The 21,063-nt window shown below is 44.2% G+C and overlaps 1 long non-coding RNA gene across 1 annotated transcript in view; it reads right to left on the bottom strand.

Moving 5' to 3' along the window:
- LOC123459257 overlaps window positions 1-20,165 on the bottom strand; it is a 54,468-nt gene extending 34,303 nt beyond the window's left edge. The window contains exon 1 of the long non-coding RNA XR_006636158.1: window positions 20,070-20,165. This is a non-coding gene — a long non-coding RNA (uncharacterized LOC123459257). The remainder of the gene's footprint in view (window positions 1-20,069) is intronic.
- Between the last annotated feature and the right edge of the window lie 898 nt (window positions 20,166-21,063).

Below are 21,063 nucleotides of genomic sequence, written 5' to 3' on the forward strand. Positions count from 1 at the left end.
TGGAAAACACCCCCCAGACAGCTAGAGCAGGGTTCCTTTGCAGCACTTTGGATAACTGGGAGGCAGAACTGTAGTCTGTCAATACTTACAGCCCCAAACCATAGAAGAGAAGAACTCCTAAACCCAGCTGTACAGTGGGATCACTCCAGAGATCCCAAAACTCTTAACACCCCTAAACCTGCTTGGCCAACCTAAAATTTAACCCTTATATACCTACTTTCACTGTCTATAAAGCTCACTGCTGACAACCTACCTCAAGGTTGTCATGAAGACAATGAAATGCCATGTAAAGCACATGGAATGCTGGTTACAACTTAGTAAAAGTAGTGTCATAGCAGGAAGAAGGAGAGGAAGAATGCAAGAGCTGGCTCCATAATGTCCAAGCAGAAAAAAAGTATCTGGGACTGACAGGGCATTTAAGGAAGAGGGGATGGGAGAAGTGGCTCCCATCTGTACACAGTCTTCCTGCTAATTCCCCCTGCCCTGCCCTAACCCCACCCCTAAATCCTACTATGCAGGGCCTAGCTCTCAGCAGCTCTCAGCACCCTAATGCTTTTCCTTCTTGGGTATCTAACATCATACCTATGATTTTGAAAACTTATAATTTGCTACCCTGAGCAGCCACCAGCCAATAGAAGCCTATAGATGAATGATTACTTTGACAAGGATCTGCTTTGCACCTCAAATATACAATAAGTAACCAAACAAGGGCCCAATGCTCACACCTTTGAGTTTCCCCACAGCATCTGGCATTATGCTGGGCTTACTCTTTGGATTTGTATTTTTGGCACAAAAATACATATGGAGCTTCAAGTGCTACTTGCATATCAGCAGGTATGCAAGCTTAGTGCTCAGAAGAAGCAAGGCCAGAACAACACCCCATTTACTATAGGACCCCACTCTGTCACCATAAGGATATATGATAGCCCCATTCCATCACAGGATACCCTTGCTCACTCATTTTCAGGGCCTATGGCTCCTGCTACTAAACTCCTGAGCAGCCACCAAAGTCAGAGCAGCTGGCTACCCAAGCTATAAGCCTCTTACAGATTAAAGGTCCTAATTTAAACCTCTGTGTGAGATACAGCAAGTGGGTCAGCACTTCCAGGCCAGTTAGTACAGCCAGTAGAAAGAGAAGCCAGGATCTGAGAAAATGCCTATCCTGGAGGGGCAGCCAGGGTTTCAAGGACCTTAGTGGCATCAGGGGGTAAAGCTGGCTCATTACTACCCAGAAACCAAGGCCACCTGAATTCCCTCTCTCCTGAGTGAACCCAAGAAGTAGAACACAACAAAGAAAGTCTGGGTGGGGTGGGAGAGATGGCTTAGCAATTAAATTGCTCTCTTGCAAAGCCAAAGGAACTCAGTCCAATTTCCCAGGACCCACGTAAGCAGATACACAAGGTTGCTCATACATCTGAAGTTCATTTGCAATAGCTGGAGGACCTGGAACACCCATTCTTTCTCCCTCCCCCCCTTTCCTCTCCCTGTCTTTCTCTCAGATAAATAAATAAATAAAATATTTTAAAATAAAGTCTGGGTGGCTTCATCTCCAGATATGGCCTTGGTATATGAGAAAGAGTTCCTGCTTAAAAAAATATATTAAAAAGCAAAGAAGCCATTTAAAAAGTAGGAAAAAAGGGACAAGGGTAGGTCTAGACCAATGAATTCTAGAGAAGCACTGTGGTGACAAGAAGAGATAACATCCTCTGCTTTTTGAAGTATTTATTTATTTGAGAGAAAGAGACGGATATGTCAGGGCCTCTAGCCACTGCAAACCAACTCCAGACATATATGTGCCACTATGTTCATCTGGCTTACATGGGTACTGAGGAATTGAACTTGGGTTCTTAGGCTTCGCAGGTGAGCGCCTTAACTGCTAAGCCATCTCTCCAGCCCAACCCCTTTGCTTTTAACCTCTGGCTAAGGTTGCCTGGCTTTTCAGCTCCTCTGTAGCAGGAAGCAGCAAGCCTGGATGAACAGCCCCAGACTAGTCTAGGATCATGCTGTGTGGGCCTGACTGCTCTTTAAAAAAACTATTACCACAGCTGTTTCCATACAGATTGCCTCTGTGGAGATGGCTGGAACCACTATCTATGCTAAAAGCATTAGAAACCCTTCTAGGACAGTACATTCTTGATCCTGATCAATAGTTGGAAACACATGACATAGTGTTTCCTATAAATATCACGTATGTGCATTTGTGCATATTTCCCTATACCCACATATAACAAACAGGCTTTATGAAATAATACCTTTATTAGATACAATTGAATATTTTCTATATTTCTTACTAGTACATATTAAGTTTACAAAAGAATGGGTTTCATTATTACATATGCATACTTTTTAAATGTATTTATTTATTTATGACAAAGAGGGAGAGAGAGAAAAAGAGAGAGAAAGAGAGAGAGAGAGAGAGTATGGGCATGCCAGAGCCTCTAGCCACTGCAAACAAACTCCAGACACATGTGCCAGCATGTGCATCTGCCTTATGTGGGACCTGAAGAATCAAACCTGGGTCCTTGGGCTTTGCAGGCAAGCATCTTAATTACTAAGTCATCTCTCCAGCCCTACACATACCTACTTAAAAAAAAATACTTCTTACTTATTTGATGGGGTGATGGGTATGCCAGAGCCTCCAAACCCACCCTCTGCTTGTCTCCCCTTCCACCTCAATGCTGCCTCTGGTGCTAACTCCACCTGAGAGCACAACAGGCTAATCCTTGCCAACATGATTCAACAGGCTGCAGTACTCACTACACAACTTCCACAGTAGACCAGGAACTGAGCCAACCTGCCTCACCAAGACAGAAATGCCATACTTTTAATTTTGTGTTAGTATATTACAACAGCTTAGCAATCAGGTACTCTGTGAAATCCTAGAGGACAGAGGTTTGTTTGCTAACTGATGTTAGTTATAAACAGACAATTTTATAGGAATTTTTAAAAGATATTTTTATTTTGAGAGAGAGTATGGGCCTTTTGCTGCAGCAAACAAACTCCAGACACGTGTGCCATTTTGTACACCTGGCTTTATGTGGGTATTGGGGAATCTAACCCAGGCTTTCAGGCTTTGCAAGTGCCTTTAACTGTTGAGTCATCCCCCCATCCCAAGAATTTTAAAAATATATTGATGTTTATTTATTTTTATTATTTAGTTGAGAGAAAGAGAGGCATATATATGCCTACACACAGAGAGAGAGAGAGAGAGAGATGGGGGGGGAGGGAGGGAGGGGGAGAAGGAAGGGAGGGTGGGAAAGAATGGGTATGCCAGGGCCTCTAACCACAGAAAATGATCTCCATATGCATGAGTCATCATGTCCATCAAGTTTTCATGGGTTCTAGGGAATCGAACCTGGGTCCTCAGGTTTTGCAGGCAAGTGCCTAACCTGCTAAGCCATCTTTCCAGTCTAAGAATTTTTTTAACAAGAAAAAAAATCATAATCCAGTTTTAAGCTATCTTTGACCTTGTCTTTCTGCTTTTCCAAGCAGCCTGTGAAATCCTGCCACCACCTCCTCCAAACAGCCCACCCTGATGGATCAGGAAAGCTAAGAAATTCTCCAAAACCCAGACCACAGTAATATGAAACCCTAATCATCCCTTTCCATACTCACTCTTCCAAGAAAGGCAACACATTGCTCTTTATATCTGTAATTACTGCCTGGCTGGTTTCAGAGTAGGAAACCATATCTCAGAAAGCAGGGAGCTAAGCTCACTTTATATCTCCAACACAGCACTCAATATTCTGAATTAGAAAATTTGAAATGTTAATTTTTAAAAAACTAAGCAGGTAGCGTTTTGTGTCCCTTTTAGAGAAGCAAACACTGGCTCACTCAATTCAGTGGTAAAGATTCTGCCCTCTACTGCTTCCCCAAACTACTCAGGCCACCTTTGTGACTGTGGCTAATCAGTATCTCTCAACCTATGGTGTCTGCATAGCATACATAGTCAACTTCCAAAGACTCAGTAGGGGAAAGGATCTCATGGCTATCTGATGAGTTCACCTGGTCTTGGAGGATTCCTAGTATAGGGACTGAAAATCCTGGCTGGTATATGACAAAATATGGGTTGAGGTTTTCCACTGTAGCTTACATGTACTTCCTAGTGAGGGCTGTTCCAGGCCCTCTCATCACCTCTCCCAATGCACAGCTCTCCTCTACCATAATACCCCCTAAGCATGTCAAGCCACCACCTAGTCTCAACAGGTCACTTCCTCTCCAGCCCTATCACCCAACTTTGCCCATCCTCCAGTACCCACTTATTAATACCACATACTTACTAAATACCCAATGGAGTTAAAGCACATCTAGACTCTTGAGAATATAGCCAAGAAAATGATAGAAGAGAGATCTCATGCCCCAGGAGACATTTCCCATCCACCTCTTCCTAACAAGTCCCTTTTATGCTTTAACTTCTATTTTAGTTGAAAATAAGTGTCTTCATCATATTCACTTGTTCTCCCCTCTCCCATATCCTCTACATTCCGTTCAAATGAGAAGCAGACACATGATGTCCTGTGCCAATGTTCTTCAATAAACAGAGGCTGGTGGGGTAGCCGTGGTCCAAGTGGCAAAGACTAGAGAGCAGGTGTAACAAGCTTTGTTCAGTTATTCAGTATCTAAGGAAGCAGGACACAGTTCCTGCTACAACAGATATCACACAGAAGGTTGTCTTTCAGCTGCTCACCATTTAAACTGTGCTTTTGCTCTTGGTCACTGGAAAAACAATTCCAGTTGTAAATATCCAACTGATTCATGCATTGAATGATCAGAGTGGAAAAGGGTACTTCCAGGATGTCTATGCAAATACTTTGAGCATATGGTGAACTAAAAGGACTGAGACAATGCTACAAAGAGATAGCTCTTCTCTCTTCAAGAAGTGGCTGAAGATAAACTAGATTAGTCTGCACAGCAAGAATGAAGAGACAACTTGCACACTGGAAGAAATATTAGCAAGTCATATATCCAACAGTATCGACCTCTAGAACATATGAGGATATCAAATAGCTTAGCAATGGAAAACAATAATCTGATTTTTAAAAATGACATGGACAAGTATTTCTTAAAAGAAGACAAATAACCAACAATATTTTAGAAATGCTCAATATCATTAATCATCAGGGAAATGTTATCAGTTAAGGTGTTTGCCTGCAAAGCCAAACGAACCAGATTCAATTCCCCAGGACCCACTTAAGCCAGATGCACAAGGGGGCATATGCATCTGGACTTCGTTTGCAGTGGCTAGAGGTCCTGGCGCACCCATTCTCTCTATCTATCTGCCTCTTTCTCTGTCTGTCACTCTCAAATTAATAAATAAAAATAAGCAAAAAATGTTTTAAGACCCCCCCCCCCAAAATCATAAATACTGGGAAGTATGTAGCCAAAAGACTTTCTTACACTGTCCAGAGAAAGTACATCTATTATAGAAAGCTGTGTTCAGGGCTTGTGGTAGTTTGAATAGATGGCCCCTATTATATTCAGTGTTATATTAGTTTGTGATTTGCATTTACAGCCACCTAGGCTAGGGGCAATGTCCCTGGGCAGATCTTAAGGTGTGGTGGTAGGTTTGAGATTCCAATCTAAACATATGCAAAGTATGCCTAGCTGGAGTTCCTGGAGTGTGCTGTGTGGCTTTTGACTTCTCTCTCTCCCTGCCTGGTCCTGTAAAAACAGGCCAGCTTCTTCTGTCATTATGGAACTTCCCCTGGATCTGTAAGCTTCAATAAATATCCCTTCCTCCATAACTGTGCCTGGTCTGGAAGTTCATCTCAGCAAACCTGAAGTTGTCTGCCACACACAGGGCTTAAGAGATGGTTTAGTGGTTAAGGCACATGCATGCACAGCCTAAGAACTCATATTCATATCTACAGGACCCATGCAGCCAGACATGCAGTGACAAGTACACAATTTTGCACACATGCCACAAGGGGATGCACATGTCTGGAGTTCATTCTCAGCGGCTGAAGGCCCTGGCATACCCATTCTCCCTCTCTCTCTCTCTCTCTCTCTCTTCCTCCCTCCCTCCCTCCCTCCCTCTCTCCCCTTTTCCACCTCTTTCTGTCTCTCAAAATAAAAAAATAAACAAAATAAAACTGTTCAGATTCTTTAAAGCCAGGCAGGGTGAGTATAGGCCTATAATTCAGCACTCAGGAGGCTAAAGATCATTAGTTCAAGGCAACCATGGGCTACATAGGGAGACTTTTGCTCAAAAGCAAGAAAAAACAAACCTTGAAACAGAATCATCATATGATCCAGCAATTTCACCATTGGTATACATCCAGCAGAGCTGGAACTCAATGTGTCAAAGGCAGCTGTATTGTCTCTTTGAGCACTGGTCCCAAGAGTCAAAAAAGGATAAACCTCAGTGCCCCTTCCTGGAAGAATGAAAAAGATATGACAAATATACCCTGAGGAGTAGTATTCCACCATAAAATCCTGAAACCCTGTCACATGCAGACATGAGGATGTTAGTGACAAAAGCTAGTCACAGAAAAACAAACACCAAAGTTCTTACTCTTACAGAGTAGAAGAGTAGTTAAGAGAGTCTGGAATATGTAGGGTAAGAAGCATGGAAAGAACAGTCCATGGGTACAAATGAAAAAATAGCTTCTAATAACCCAAACCCCATGAGTAATTATAGCTAACAATAACCTGTTTGGTCCAGAATGCCTAACCCAGAGGATTTACTGACTTATTTATTTATTATGTATTTATTTATTTTTCAGAGGATTTTAAATGCTGCCAATGCAAAGAAATGACAGGTAAATGGGATGGAAACATCAATGACCCTGATCTGATTGTCATACACTATATGCATGTACTATAATACCCACGTCCCCCCAAAAAATGTGTGCAGCCATTATGCCAGTTTATAGAGATCCTGTGTTTGTATGTGTGTGTGGTGTGTGCGTGCGTGTGTGCGTATACTTTAAAAAAAATGAGCTACATACATATCCTAGCTACCATGGCCATCTCTTCCAGAATGTTCTGTCAATGAACTTTTAGAGTAGTATCTACTTCTTAAATCACAACATGGCCATGACTAGAACACTCACCCTGTTTGATAGCTATGAGATCCAAAATACAGTTTTTCCTAATGACACTGTTAACCGAATGGCTCCACTGGTAACTGAAGAAATCTGGCGAACAAGCTGTCCAAGAAACACAGCCTTATAGTATGGGGTGAGATGAGCTTATTCTCCAGCCCATTGGGTAACAATCGCTAGTGAAACTCAGCCCTGTGAGACAAGAGGAACAGAGAAAAACAAGATGGCAGATTAAAGGTGGTCAGGGGGGCTGGAGAGATGGCTTAGTGGTTAAGCGCTTGCCTGTGAAGCCTAAGGACCCCGGTTCGAGGCTCGGTTCCCCAGGTCCCACGTTAGCCAGATGCACAAGGGGGCGCACGCGTCTGGAGTTCGTTTGCAGAGGCTGGAAGCCCTGGCGCGCCCATTCTCTCTCTCTCCCTCTGTCTGTCTTTCTCTCTGTGTCTGTCGCTCTCAAATAAATTAATTAATTAATTAATTTAAAAAAAAAAAAAGGTGGTCAGGGAAGCAAGGCTAACAAAGAAGCAGTGATGAGGGCAAGGACCTCTGAGTTGCCATGTGGTAGAAGTAATTAGGATAAGGAAGAAAATGCTGGAATGCCTTATAAATTGTTTTTACTAAAAATAAGAAACCTTACTCACATCTAATACATAAGGCTAACATTGGTATACTCCTTAAATATTTGTAACTACTATCATTTAAGGTACAAGAGTCTCTTTGTGTCTTAGTTGGAAACCTAAAGAACAGAAGGAGGGAGAGTAGCACATGGGATGTCTATACAATGCAGCAGAGTTTATCTGTGCTCAGCCAAACAAACTTAAAGAATGTCCTTCAACACAATGGATGACAGAACTTGGTACTGAGTGTGTGAAGTCTGAGATCCATGTGACTACAATGACTCTGACTGGCTCCTGGCAAAGCACCAAGAAAGAAGCCCAATTTACAAGGGAATTATAACCTAATGTGTATGAGTAGCATGCATGTCTGTGAATATATGTTCACATGTGTGTGGACATATGTTTGTGTGCAGATGTACTGTGTGTAAGTATGGAGGCCAAAGGCTAACATCAAGTGTTTTCCTCAGCTGTTCCCCACTTATTCTTTGAGACAGAGTTTCTTGCTAAATCTACAGCTCACCAATTTGGATTAGCTGGCCAGTGAGCCCAAAAATTTGCTATATCCATCTCCCCAGTAGTGAGATTATAGACATGCACCACCACATGCAATATTTATCTTGGGCATCTGAACTCAGGTCCTTAAGCTTGCACAGCAAGCTCATTAACTACTTGGCTGTCTCTTCAGCCCATACTTTAAAACAAAAAACTAGAAAATAAGGTTTTGAGTTTGTTAAACTCTACTGGAATGAATATCTGTTAGTAGAATGCTACTTTATGAATATTTTTAACAAATTAATTTTTTTAAATTTTATTTATTTATTTATTTGAGAGCAACAGACTCAGAGAAAAAGACAGATAGAGGGAGAGAGAGAGAATGGGCGCGCCAGGGCTTCCAGCCTCTGCAAACGAACTCCAGATGCGTGCGCCCCCTTGTGCATCTGGCTAACGTGGGACCTGGGGAACCGAGCCTCGAACCGGGGTCCTTAGGCTTCACAGGCAAGCGCTTAACCGCTAAGCCATCTCTCCAGCCCTTATGAATATTTTTAAAGAAGCAAATACTTAATTTATTCCTTTTGGGTGAAGGTAGAAGTTTTAAAATGGGTAAGAAAGCCATTCATTCGTTATAAGTGCATGTTTAAAAAACAGGGCTATCAAAATTGATTCCACCTTTTAAGATGTAAGGACACCATCTCCAAATTCTGTCTGCATACACTCAAGTAAGATGAGTTTCAAAATCTCCCAAAATAAAGTGTTTCACAATCTTGAATCTATTTACCTATAACATAAAATTCTTCCAATGAGCCAGGTGTGGTGGGGCACACCTTTAATCCCAGCACTCAGGAGGCAGAGGTAGGAGGATTGTTGAGAATTCGAGGCCACCCTGAGACTACATAGTGAATTCCAGGTCAGCCTGAGCCAGAGTGAGACCCTACCTTGAAAAACAAAAACAAAAACAAAAAACAACAACAAAAAAAATTCTTCCAATGAGACTTCAACAACTGATATGAGGAACTACTGAAAAATATTAGCTGGATCTAAAAAAAAATCCTTTGCAAAAACCAGTTAATATGACGAAACAAATCTAGTGTCAAGATTTATGAAGTAGAATCTAGGATGCTTTCCTGACATAAAAATCCATTTTTCAAAATACCCTGACTTGAACCAGCACTTCAAACCACTAGATAACACCAAGACATTCTAAAACAGTAACTTGTACTCACATGCACTGTTCTGACTAATAACCAATCTTAATCAATCATCCCATTAAACTCTTCAACAAATGTCTACCCATTTCTTGTATGTGCCTGGCATCATCGCAGGTGTGGAACACACCAAGGAAAAAAAAATCACTGCTCACATGGGACTCACGTTCCTGTGGGCAGAGAGAGAAAAAAAAAGGTCAACAAAATATGTATGATATTAAATAGTGATAGAATATAAGCACTGAATGAAGAAATGCAGGGAATGATAGCGAATGTTGAGGGGAGGGAGCCTTCAAAAATATAAGCTCTGAACAAAGGCCCAAAGGAAGTTAAGAGTCAGCCACAGTGGGGATCAGAGGTACAAAGACCCTAATAGACCTTAACACAGGATATGCCAAGTATCTGAGGAATAGCAAGGAGGCCAGTGATACCGAACAAACCACAGGGAGGAAAGAGCCCTGCAGGAGACAGGAACAGAGTGCAGTGACTAGGTGATACAAACCTGTGCTGTCCCACGTGACAGTCACTGGGCACAGGAGTCAGTCCAAACTAAGATGTGCCAAGGATGACTCAACACAAAGCAAGAACAGTATATAACCCAACATATAAATGAAAACATCTTTGATGTGTTAGCTTCAATAATACGCACAACTAAAATTAATTTCAGCAGTTTAGTTTTCCTTTGTCAGAGATTTTTAGATTACCTATGTGAGTGCAAGTAGCTCACACTGTGTTTTTATCTGATAATGGTAAAAGAAGTTACAGGGTTCTGGGGATCATAGGAGGACCAGGACTTTTAGTGAGGGAGAACAGAAGCTCTCACAGGGCTTTGAGTACAGCCTAACATGGGCTTCTGATTTATAGGAAGATTCTGGCTGCTGTGAAGATACTGGCCTGTGAGGGACAGAGAAGCAGGCAGGAGGTAACAGTGGCCTGACCAGGGTGCCAGTCTCAGCTCAGTGGAAGCAGGTCAGACTCAGGAGACCCTTTACAAGTAGCATCAATAGTTGCTAAAATGAAAGACTACAAAATAGATGTCCTGTATGACCAAAGGTGTTCTAAAGGATAGTATTCCCATCATTGCAGTGGGTAGACTAAATAGGAAAATCAGGAGTTCAGTTTCAGACATTGTGTCAATGCTGAAGTATTAAACAGACACATACTTAAGTCCACAACTCAAAAGATTGCCTGGGCTGGAAGCAAAAACTGGGAATTATGGGCATACAGACTTTTTTTTTCTCGTTAGGGAAAATTTCCAACATAAAACTAGAGAGAGTCCAATAAAACCATGTACCATGTACCCATCATGCTCCTTCAGCAATGATCAACTCATGTCCATGGCTAGTTTCCTCCCAGGCCTTCTCTGGAGTAACCTAGAGGCATCATTCATATATACATTGTTCAATACTATGAGGTGGCCCAAGAAAAGGTGAGTAAGAACAAGCAGCCAATAAAGGAAGGCAGCAAGAAAATAAAAAGAACCTCATGGAGGGGCTGGGAAGACGGCTCAACTGGTAAAGTGCTTACCTTGCAAATATGAGCACCTGAGTTGATCCCTAGAATCCATGCAAAAACTGCTAGAGTGTACTTGCAATCCTTGTTGGCCAGTAGTAGCCTTCTTGGTGAGATTCAGGCCAGTGAGAGACCCTATGTCAACGGAGCTAGGTATCAGTCCTGAGGATTAAACCCAAGGTTGTCTTCTGGCATCCACTTGTACACAAACACACATGCATGTGTAACCACCCCCCCCTACACACACACACATTTGTTTTATAAAAAGAGCTTCAAGGAAAAGGGCAGGACCAAGACACTGCTGAAGAGCAACAAGAGGAAGACTGGAGTATCCATTGAGCTCATTCAAAATGGTATTTATTAGGCACATCAGGAGGCTGGAATCAAGTGAGATGTGGAATAGCAGTGGCAAAGTCTGAGTGGTAGAAGCCGGGAGCTTCTTTCAAAAAATAATAAAGAAGAGAAATTGGTAATGTGAGAAGGGGAAAGTGCTGGGTAACATCCAGCATATGGGGGAAGAGATGGATAGATGGCCAGGACAGAAGGGCTGCCTAGGAAAAGACATGAATAGCACATGAAGGAAGAGAAAAAATATACCATGTATCACAGCCTCTTACAATGTATGGAATGCACTACTAACACAGAAATGCTATACACAAACTACAAGCACATACACAAGAAGAAGCTCTAAAGCTTAACTGATAAGTGCATGTATCAAAATAAAGACTATTTAACTGGAGGAAATGAAAGCATGCCATCAAACTCTAAACCACATAGCCTTCAGTGACAAGAGAAATATATTAGACATATTTAATATAGTATACATTAAGAGAATTCACTATATAGTCTCAAACTGGTCTCAAACTCACAGTTATCCTTCTACCCCGGCCCCCTGAGTGCAGGGCTTAAAAGTGTGTACCACCACAGCCAGCTTTACTAATATTTTTAAGCTGCACAGACACCATAGCAACTAATATAGCTGTAACTAAACCAATATGTATATATTTTATATATATGCATATATATTTTATATATATATAAAACAGCTCATATATATATATACACATATATGTATGAATGAATGAATCATGGACCATTCTCAAAATCAGAGACTCACAGGAATGCACCAAGTGGTTGTTTTGTTTACATAGGGAAATGTAAATTGGTTAAAAGTTTTATTAGCAAGACAGACCAAAATGCATCATCGGATTCTACTACACGGGACCAACACAGCAAAGAACAGCTTAGCAAGGATTAGCAAAGCAGGCAGGCAGGCAAACCTGTAACCCTATTATCCATAGAACAGTCTAGGGATGACCCAACCTATGGCCAGCAAAGTCATAGAAAACTTCAACTCACTCTAACACACCAGCACTACTTAGCACTCACAAAGCCTCTTATCAATTTGGAAGACCGTTTAAATGTTTTGATTTAGCCTCTCTGAAACTTATTAGTTAAGAAAGCCCACCATTTAAACTCTCAGAGCTTCACACACTCAAGTCCAAGAACTAAATGGATATAGGCAACATCAAAGTGCCACTACAAAATGTAGGATGCAGGACTATGAAAAAGAGGTTGGCCATAGAAACCACACCTGGCTTCTTGGGGACACCCCTCATCCACCACATGAAATAATAACATGAGATCATGAACCCTGGGCCCTAAAACACAGCAGATTCACAGCACAGACATGAGAGTGATGGTCATAAAACACAGACAAAGCTCACAGCAGCTCTCAGTGCCTAGACTGTAGTCTCCATGAAAGTTTCATCCTGACCTTCTCATAGTGTATGTTGCAGTCAGGTTTGCATTGCTGGTAGAAATCACCCAACCAAGAGCACCTTTGGGAGAAAAGAGGTATATTTGGCTTACAGCTCAAGTAGGAAGCTCCACGATGGCAGGAAAAATGATGGCATGAGCAGAGAGTGGACATCACCCCCTGGCCAACATCAGGTGGACAATAGCAACAGGAGAGTGTGCCAAACACTGGCAAGGGGAAACTGGCTGTAATACCCATAAGCCCACCCCCCAAAATACACAACTTCCAGGAGACTTTAACTTCCAGTTGCCATCAGCTGGGGAACCTAGCATCAAATCACCACATTCTGTCCATGACCCCCATAAACTGATAACCATACATGATGTAAACTGCAATGCATTCATCCAACTTTAAAAGTCCCCATAGTTTTTATCAATTCCAATGATGTTCATATATCCTCATAGTCCAAGATCTTTTAACTGAGCCATAATACCAAAAAAATGGCCACCCAAACCCATAATGGCACCAAATAAACATTCACACTGCAAAAGATGGCATTGGGCATAGCAAAGAAATATTTAGCCAATACAAGATTTAAAACAACAAGGGCAAACATCAACACTGTAGCTTCAAGTCCATCAACTCTAGTCAGTGAAAAATCTCCAAGTCTGATCATTCTAACCAGCAACAAGTCTCTGGTATTCCAAATTCTGTCCCTCAAACTAGGCTACTCACAGTCCTGGAATACTTCATCAGGGCCGGCAGCTTTCCTTAGCAACCATCTCCTGGTCCTGGCACTTCCACTGGGTCTCCACTGTAATCCACAGTTCATCCTCATGGTCCCATGGGGTCTCCATGTAGGCATCCAGCAAACCTGCTTCACACTGCCCATGGCCATTTCCAAAACACAAGACCGTGTTGCAAACTCAATAATCCTCTCTTTCCTGCATTTCTTATACTTCACAATACCAGGTAGGGTGCCAATTTGTTAATCCAGGGGGGGAACAAAGCAGACTTTGAAGAACAAGACACTCCTTGAGCACTCAGGCTCCTTCAAAAGAGTCTATATGTTTCCTGTTGCCTCAGTGCAGGTCAACTGGCCCAATCTCAAAGGTTGTAAGCACTCAATTGCAGCTAAACGGGCAGAAGTTCACCCAAAGTTTTTTTGTTGTTTTTTTTTCCTGTGCCATATCCCTCTGCTCATACCAGTTCATTTCTATGCAAAGCAACTCTGCACAACTTATCAGGACATGGGCATAACAGCAAGCTTCTCACACTAACTGCTAGCCCAGTCCAAGCAAAGCTCTTTCTCACCCTCATAAGCCAAACCTCACAGTCCACAGTTCTTACTGCATTCAGTAAGGTCTTTCAACTCTGACCAAAATAGTCCATAAAGCTGTACTTTCAGCACTACAAGGTATCTCTTAGGCCAAGGTTTCAAATCCTTCTACATTCCTCTTGAAAATCAGCTCCAGACGGCAAAAGCCAAAGTCAGGTGTCTAGTAGTAATCCCATTCCTCCATACCACTTTACTGTTACAGTCAGGTTCATATTGCTGGTAGAAATCACCCAACCAAGAGCAGCTTGTGGGAAAAAAAGAGGTTTATTTTGGCTTACAGCTTGAGTAGGAAGCTCCATGATGGCAGGGAAAATGATAGCATGATCAGAGAGTGAACATCACCCCCTGGCCAACATCAGGTGGACAATAGTAACAGAAAAGTGTGCCAAACACTGACAAGGGGAAACTGTAACACCCCTAAGCCAACCCCCAACAAAACACTGATTCTAGGAGGCTTTAATTTCCAATTGTCATCAGCTGTGGAACCTAGTATCCAAAACACCTAAGGTTATGGAGGACACCTGAATCAAACCACCACAGTATGCCAATGTCTGTCTGAGACAGGACCTGGTAAAGAGAAGGTTCTCAAGAAATGATATTAGGGGGACTGGTGGCATAGATCTGTAACCCCAGCTGCTAGAGAAGTAAATCCAGGAAAATCTGAATTCTAGGGCCTGCCTGGGCTACAGAGTGAGTTGAAGGCCAACCTGGACAACTTAGTGAGACCCTGTCTAAATATAAAAAGTAGGGGATATAGCTTAGCACTTGACTAGCATGCATAATGTTCTACGTTCAGTTTTCAGCACTGCAACACAGAGGGAGAGGAAGGTAGAAGAAGAGGAAAAGCAAAAGAGTGGTGAGGTAGGCTGGTGATTTCAACACTCAAGAGGCACAACTGAGGCTAACATGGTCTACAAAAGTTCCAACCCAGTCATGACTACCTAGTGAGACTCAGACACAATTTTTCAATGGATACTTGTAGAACAGAGCTGAGAGTCATATCTTTTCTCTTCTCTCTACCCTTTGAACCCTGCCACTGGGTTCTCTCAGGACTCACGGGCTTCATGTCTGCTTTCATCCTGGATTAGAGATACTTCATGCAGCTTTCTATTCTTTCTGCAGTCCCTTTCCCTGCCACACAGGCTCTGCCTTCTTCCCCCAGCCCTCTGCTATGATGCTGACTGACTCTGACCCACCTCTGGGTACCATCATGCCCTGCTACTCACACAGCCCCAATGCAAATGTATTCTCTCTCAAACACACAGCCTTGTCCACTCTCTATCCTTTTTTCCTCTAATATAGTCTTATTACCACTATATCCCAGGATGTACAACTTCTCCTAATGTGCCATTCTCGTTCTCCTCTACATTGCCCTCTTCTTTCATTTACATACTCAGACACCTCCTATACATTTCCAAAGCAAACCAAATAAGGATGGGTTAGATGATTAAATATCCACATGCCTACTGTGTGCCAAGCTCAGCTTTAGAACTGAGGTGATGGCAATGAACAAGATGTAAATATGTTCTCCAAAGTGCATGATCCAGCACACATGGAATTGAATTTGGTTCAATTTTCCATGAACCTTCCAGACCCAAATGTGAATGCTTTACTCCCCTTTGTGTCCAAAGAACATCACACACTGCCCAATATATAGTGGATCCTAATGAATAACCATAGCCAATGAAAAGAATGGCTCAAATCAGTGCATTTGTCTCAGCAGTAATTTAAGGATATATAGGGGTTACCCTAATTTTACAAATGGAAGGCAAAAATGATGTTGGATGGGGCCTTTTGATGTGTTGGGTCAGTAGATACAGAGGAAAATCCTGGAGCCAGGCTTACCACTACCAGCTAAAAGCAGTTCTGGGTTTGCTTACCTTTGGTATTACTTGCTATTCTGGATCCTCTTCTCCCTCCCAGCTGCAGTGGGAATAAACCAGTCACCCCATCCAGTCCTTGTTGCTAAGGCCACGTGGTTTTCTCTTGCCACCAACCTTTTTCACTTCCTATCTCAGCTCTGAACAGAACTTACCCAGCTGCTGTGCTGCTGGTAGCTCATAGTTGTAAGTCTTAAGTCATTCGTGTTCCTAGCCAGGGGTTTCATTATGGCTCCAGCTCCTCTAAGATATCAGATGGGCTCCATGAAGGTGAGCTCTAAGAAACCTGAGTGGTGATTCCAGTCCTAAGATGAAAGAAGGCCCCTCCCCTAAATTCTAAGCCCTGGGCTTGTTAGAACAGTATGAATGAGCACAAGACCAGGCAGCTTTCAGGAAACCTCTACAGTGGTATCTTGGGGCAGAGGTAATAAAGCAGAGCTATTGGAAAATGTTCTGCAGCAATGGCAGAACCCACGACCCTCCTCTCTCCTGCTCTGAGACTGGATTTGGAATAGTCTAGCTCCTCTACACAAGCCTGAGAATTCAGTCACCACAGCAGGCAAACCAAAGCTATAATCTAGCTCTGCCCAGGAACTTTAAGACAGGGTGGAGCATCCTCCATGAGCCCAAGGAAAAGACTGAAAAGGAAATTTTACAGAAACAGAATTGCTATGACCATATACTAGCTCAATACCAGACCATCTTCTCTTGGGATGGCCACACACATCCAATGCACATCCTTCAAGAACCTTTCAGATCAGAAATGGTTCCAGAAAGCATGCCAGTGGAAGCCTAAGCATTTCCATCCTTTATGTCTTAAGGGGAAAAAAAGGCAAATATTTCAAACTTGCAAGTCATATGGTATTTGTTGCAAATGCTCCACCATACCATTATAGCACAAAACCAGTCAAGAGCAACACATAAACACGGGTTATTTCTATGTTCCAACAAAACTTTATAGAATTAGATGTCTGGCATAGGGCTATAGTTTTCCAAGATTTGGCCATTGAGACCTGCTCGTCTACCATTTTCATGCTTCAGAGAGGAACAGAGGCCACTGGAAAAGGAGTGGTGTGTAAAATTTGAATCACCTACCTGGCAGAGGTTCCCCTACTCTGCACAGTACTCCTACTCATCAGGGCCTAGGACCACTGGCATATCATGGGACTATAAGTGGACAGATTGGGGAGGAAGTATATGAACACATGTCCGGTTTTCTACTATATCTGGATCTGGTTGCTAAGAAGAAAATGTAAACAAAAATCTGAATTTCAAGAATGGATATAGTCTGGGAGAAGATGCAGGTGGCTTGCAGAAACCATTCCAGGATTATAGGTGATCTCTGTGATAATAAACAAGAACATGGCATAGAGCCTTACCCAACTCCAGGTCGATGTCTCTACCCTGAGATCTATCTACAACAGACTACTTTAGCAACCATGTACTTGCAAGCTCCATCCCAATCTCTTCCCAGAACTGTCTTCCATTGTAAACTCTGTGCCTGAACTCTATGTCTACTCTGATACTCCATCATCTTAAAAATATCCAAAACCAATTCAAATATGATTGCCCTGAATAAGCTTGAATACTAACTAACCCATTGCTGCCAATCACTAAGACTTAAAATTTCACCACCATCACTCCCCATATGCTATTATCAAGCCAAAGTTGCTTTCCGACCTGTCCCTTCCATTCCCATAGGCTCCATCCTAACCCATCGCCTCTAGTCTGGTATGTTTCCAGTCTTCTGCTTCTGCACCCCCACTACATCAATGCCGGCTCCTTCACCCATATACTCTAGTCTAGTATGTTTCCAGTCTTCTGCCTCTGCACCCCCATTACATCGATGCTGGCTCCTTCACCCATACACTCACACTCTTTATATCCATGTAATCTCTTCAAGATCAAGGTCCAGTACTGCCTCTGTAGCTTCTCAGCTTCCAGAACCTCACCTAACTCAACAAACACATAGCCAATGCTGAATAAGTAATCCCGGCTTTCAACAGATGGTATGCCCACTCTGAATATTGAGGCTCATTTCCCATAGCCCTGAGCCCAAACTAGCATGCTTTGTAGGTCCTCTACCATCACACTCATCCCTTCTGCCCACAGTGCCTACCATCTTGGGTCCATGGAGCTAATCAACCCCGGCCTTCTTTAAGTGCCTGTCACTGATTTATCACATCTGTGCCCACACTAGGCTCACCCTGCCCTGTGGTGACATCCATGTCATGCCCCCTCCATGTACCACAACTCTGATGCAACTGACAAGTGATCAGCTCTGGGCATTCAGAAAAAAGAGGAGATGATTTTAAAAATTGGGCAAGGAGGGGCATAAAGGGGATACACTGGGGTCTTTGATTTCTATAGGCATCATCCTCCCAATGGGTCCTATTGGCAAGCAATTAGAGAAGTAAGAGAAGGAGGAGCCAAATTTTTCCACTGAACGACAGGCATGATTTTCATCACTGTTTCTGTTTCCCTGGTAACCAGGGTCAGCCCAGTGGAGAATACAGTAAAAGAACACAATGTTTATCTTTGATATCTGATTCACTTAACTGTATAGCCTTCCCTGACCACCCCCTGCCTCCTAGACCTGCTCTAAGTCTCTTATGATGCCAACACCATCCTTCTACTCTGTGGCTCTAATTCTCAAGGGAAAGCTAATTTCTTCCTCTCTATCCAACACGAAGTACTATATTACTGCAACATCCTAAGGGTCATTTCACAACACCCACCTGCCATGCTGAGAACCCCAAGAACCAAAATGTAGACTCAAAAACATAAGAATGGAATCTACACAGTACACTGGGCAAGGAGAAATAAAGGAGCAAGAAGATGAGGAAGACCTTTCTCAATACCAGTCAGCTGGTGTGGGTTCCTGTCCTCCCGACGCTGTCCCAGTGCCAGGATGAGCATAAGGATACAGGCTGGGGATGGGGGGAGCAGGGCCACCTAGAAGCCTCCACAGATCCTGACTCCCACATGTCTCTGTGACCTGAGAGGGTAAGACAGAACTTACCCGGAGAAATTACATAAGTGTTATATAACATAGAGGCATCAATAGCACCAGGCAGTTATCCAGTGCCAGAGACAGGCCAAGGGTGGAAACCAGCCCAAGGGGCTGGAAGTACAGCCGTTTTGCCACCACTGCCAAAGAAATTCAGGCCCTTGCTGCCTCAGCCCTGTCTATACCTGCACCTTCCACCACAGGGAGCAGGCTTGCCGGGCTCTGCATTCTTGTTCCCACTCTGGGCAGCAAGGAGGGGCCGCAAAACCATTGTCACCCCAGCCCAGGCCGACTTGTGCCTACCCAGAAAGGGCTGGGACGGGGACACAGTCAGGGGTCCTGGGCAGTGAAGGGTTGAGGGCCAGAGGGCCCTTCCCCCATCCTCCTGTTAGAACAAGCAGTGCAGTAGCAGCAGGATTGGCTGAACTAGCTGTCCTCTATTGCTGTCTTTCTAGAAGCAAGCCGAAAGGGAAAGAAAAAACATTAAGCACATTTGGCAAATGGCAAATCCCAAATTTTGGTCCTTGGATACAAATATATCTAGGAATATTCTAAGAAATCACCCTGCTTGCCCGTCGCCCCTCTGCAGTCCAACCTACCGCCTATGAACTTGGGCCATCTCCAGCAGCCCCATCCCTGTAGGTGCCTCAGTTGCAACAGCTCCGGGAGGACTTAGCCCTCCCCCCTCTGCAACACGGTGTCTGAGGCTCAAGGATCTACGCTAGGGGCCAGGCCACCGACTCTAGCCAGTGTAGGGTGGCGAGAGGTCAGGTCTTCATCAAAGTCCAGCACCGTCACCACCACACCCACTTTGTTATTAGGGGAACTGCAGAACCAGCCCTGTAGCATCTCCACGGGCGGCACCTGCCAGTCCCGAGCTGAGCCCTGCCCGGCCTTCCCGCCGCCTCCGCACGCACCTCGGCGCCCCAAGGAGGAGCAAGCACTCACATCCGCCTTCCTGCGCCGGCTCAACCACCTGTCTCATTTCCCCTTCGTGGCAGCCTCCAGCCAGCTGGGAGCTTGCAGCCCACTGCGGAGCGGGGGCCGAGCTGCTGTGCTCAGGGCTGTAGCCCCACGGCCCGGCTGCCTCGGCTCCCCAGGCCGCAGCCCGTGCCCGCCTGCTCGCGAGGCCGTTGTCCCCGTGAGGGTGCGCCGGGCCCGGGCAAAGCCCCGGAGACTCGTGCTCCCACCGGCCCGGACTCCTACCTGGCGACCACCAGCCTCTCCGCTGCACAGCTCTCCGCCCAAGGCGCCTGGCCCGCGGCAAGCGCAGCGCAGCGCAGCGCAGCCGCTCGGCTGGAGAGCTCCGCCCGCGCTTCCCACGCGCGCCGCGCCGCCCCGCGCCGCCCCGCGGCCGAATCGGTCTCTGCGCCTCGGGGAGGAAATTCCCAGCGCTGAGCGCAGGAGGGCTGGGCGCCCGCGACCTACGACAGCCAGAGGGAGGCTCCAGAGCCGATCAGAGTTCGCTGGTCCCGGCTTCTCTCAGGAACACCACCCTCCCCCGCACGCCGCCCCAATAGCTGCAGGGCAGGGGCTGGGAGGTCACAGACGCCCGCTGGAGGCCTGGGTCACTCCGGAGCTTGGTAGGAAAAGTTTGTGACCTTGTCTACCTGTAAGTTTTAACTCAGGAGATTTAGAGCACTGTTTTCCTGAAGGTTCTCTGACTTAGACCCTTTGAAGAAATGGAGGAGAGTTGTGAACCCCCATTTCAGAAAATGCACATGTACACAAAAGCACAGTTTTGCATGGGATTCTAAACCTCTCAGAACGCTATGACACCCAACATCAGACTGCGGATGCCCAAGACAGGCTACCCAGCTGTTGGTTCCTAATTGCCTTTGCTGTCCTCCGGAGATATTTCTGCCACGTTTCTGCCTATAAAAATCCCTCCTGTCCTAGTTGGAAAGAAAAGGGGCTCAGGGAGGGAGACAAGTGAATATCATCAAAAATACATTATATACACGTGTAAAATTGTCAAAAATGAAAAAAATTAAATCATAGTAATAATCTCTCCTCTCCTTAAAGGCCAGCACAAAAATCTCCACTATACCAATATGCCCTTCAAGAAACGACGTCCATAAACCTGTTTCTGGGAAACACGCTAGTAATGCCTTTTAGAGTAGTTTAGATATGCATATACCTGTAACTATTTCTATAATCGGCTGTAAATTCTTTGAAGATGAATTTTTCCTTCTGCAAC

The sequence above is a fragment of the Jaculus jaculus genome, chromosome 1 (genome assembly GCF_020740685.1).
Source record: "Jaculus jaculus isolate mJacJac1 chromosome 1, mJacJac1.mat.Y.cur, whole genome shotgun sequence".
NCBI classification, from domain to species: Eukaryota; Metazoa; Chordata; class Mammalia; order Rodentia; family Dipodidae; genus Jaculus; species Jaculus jaculus.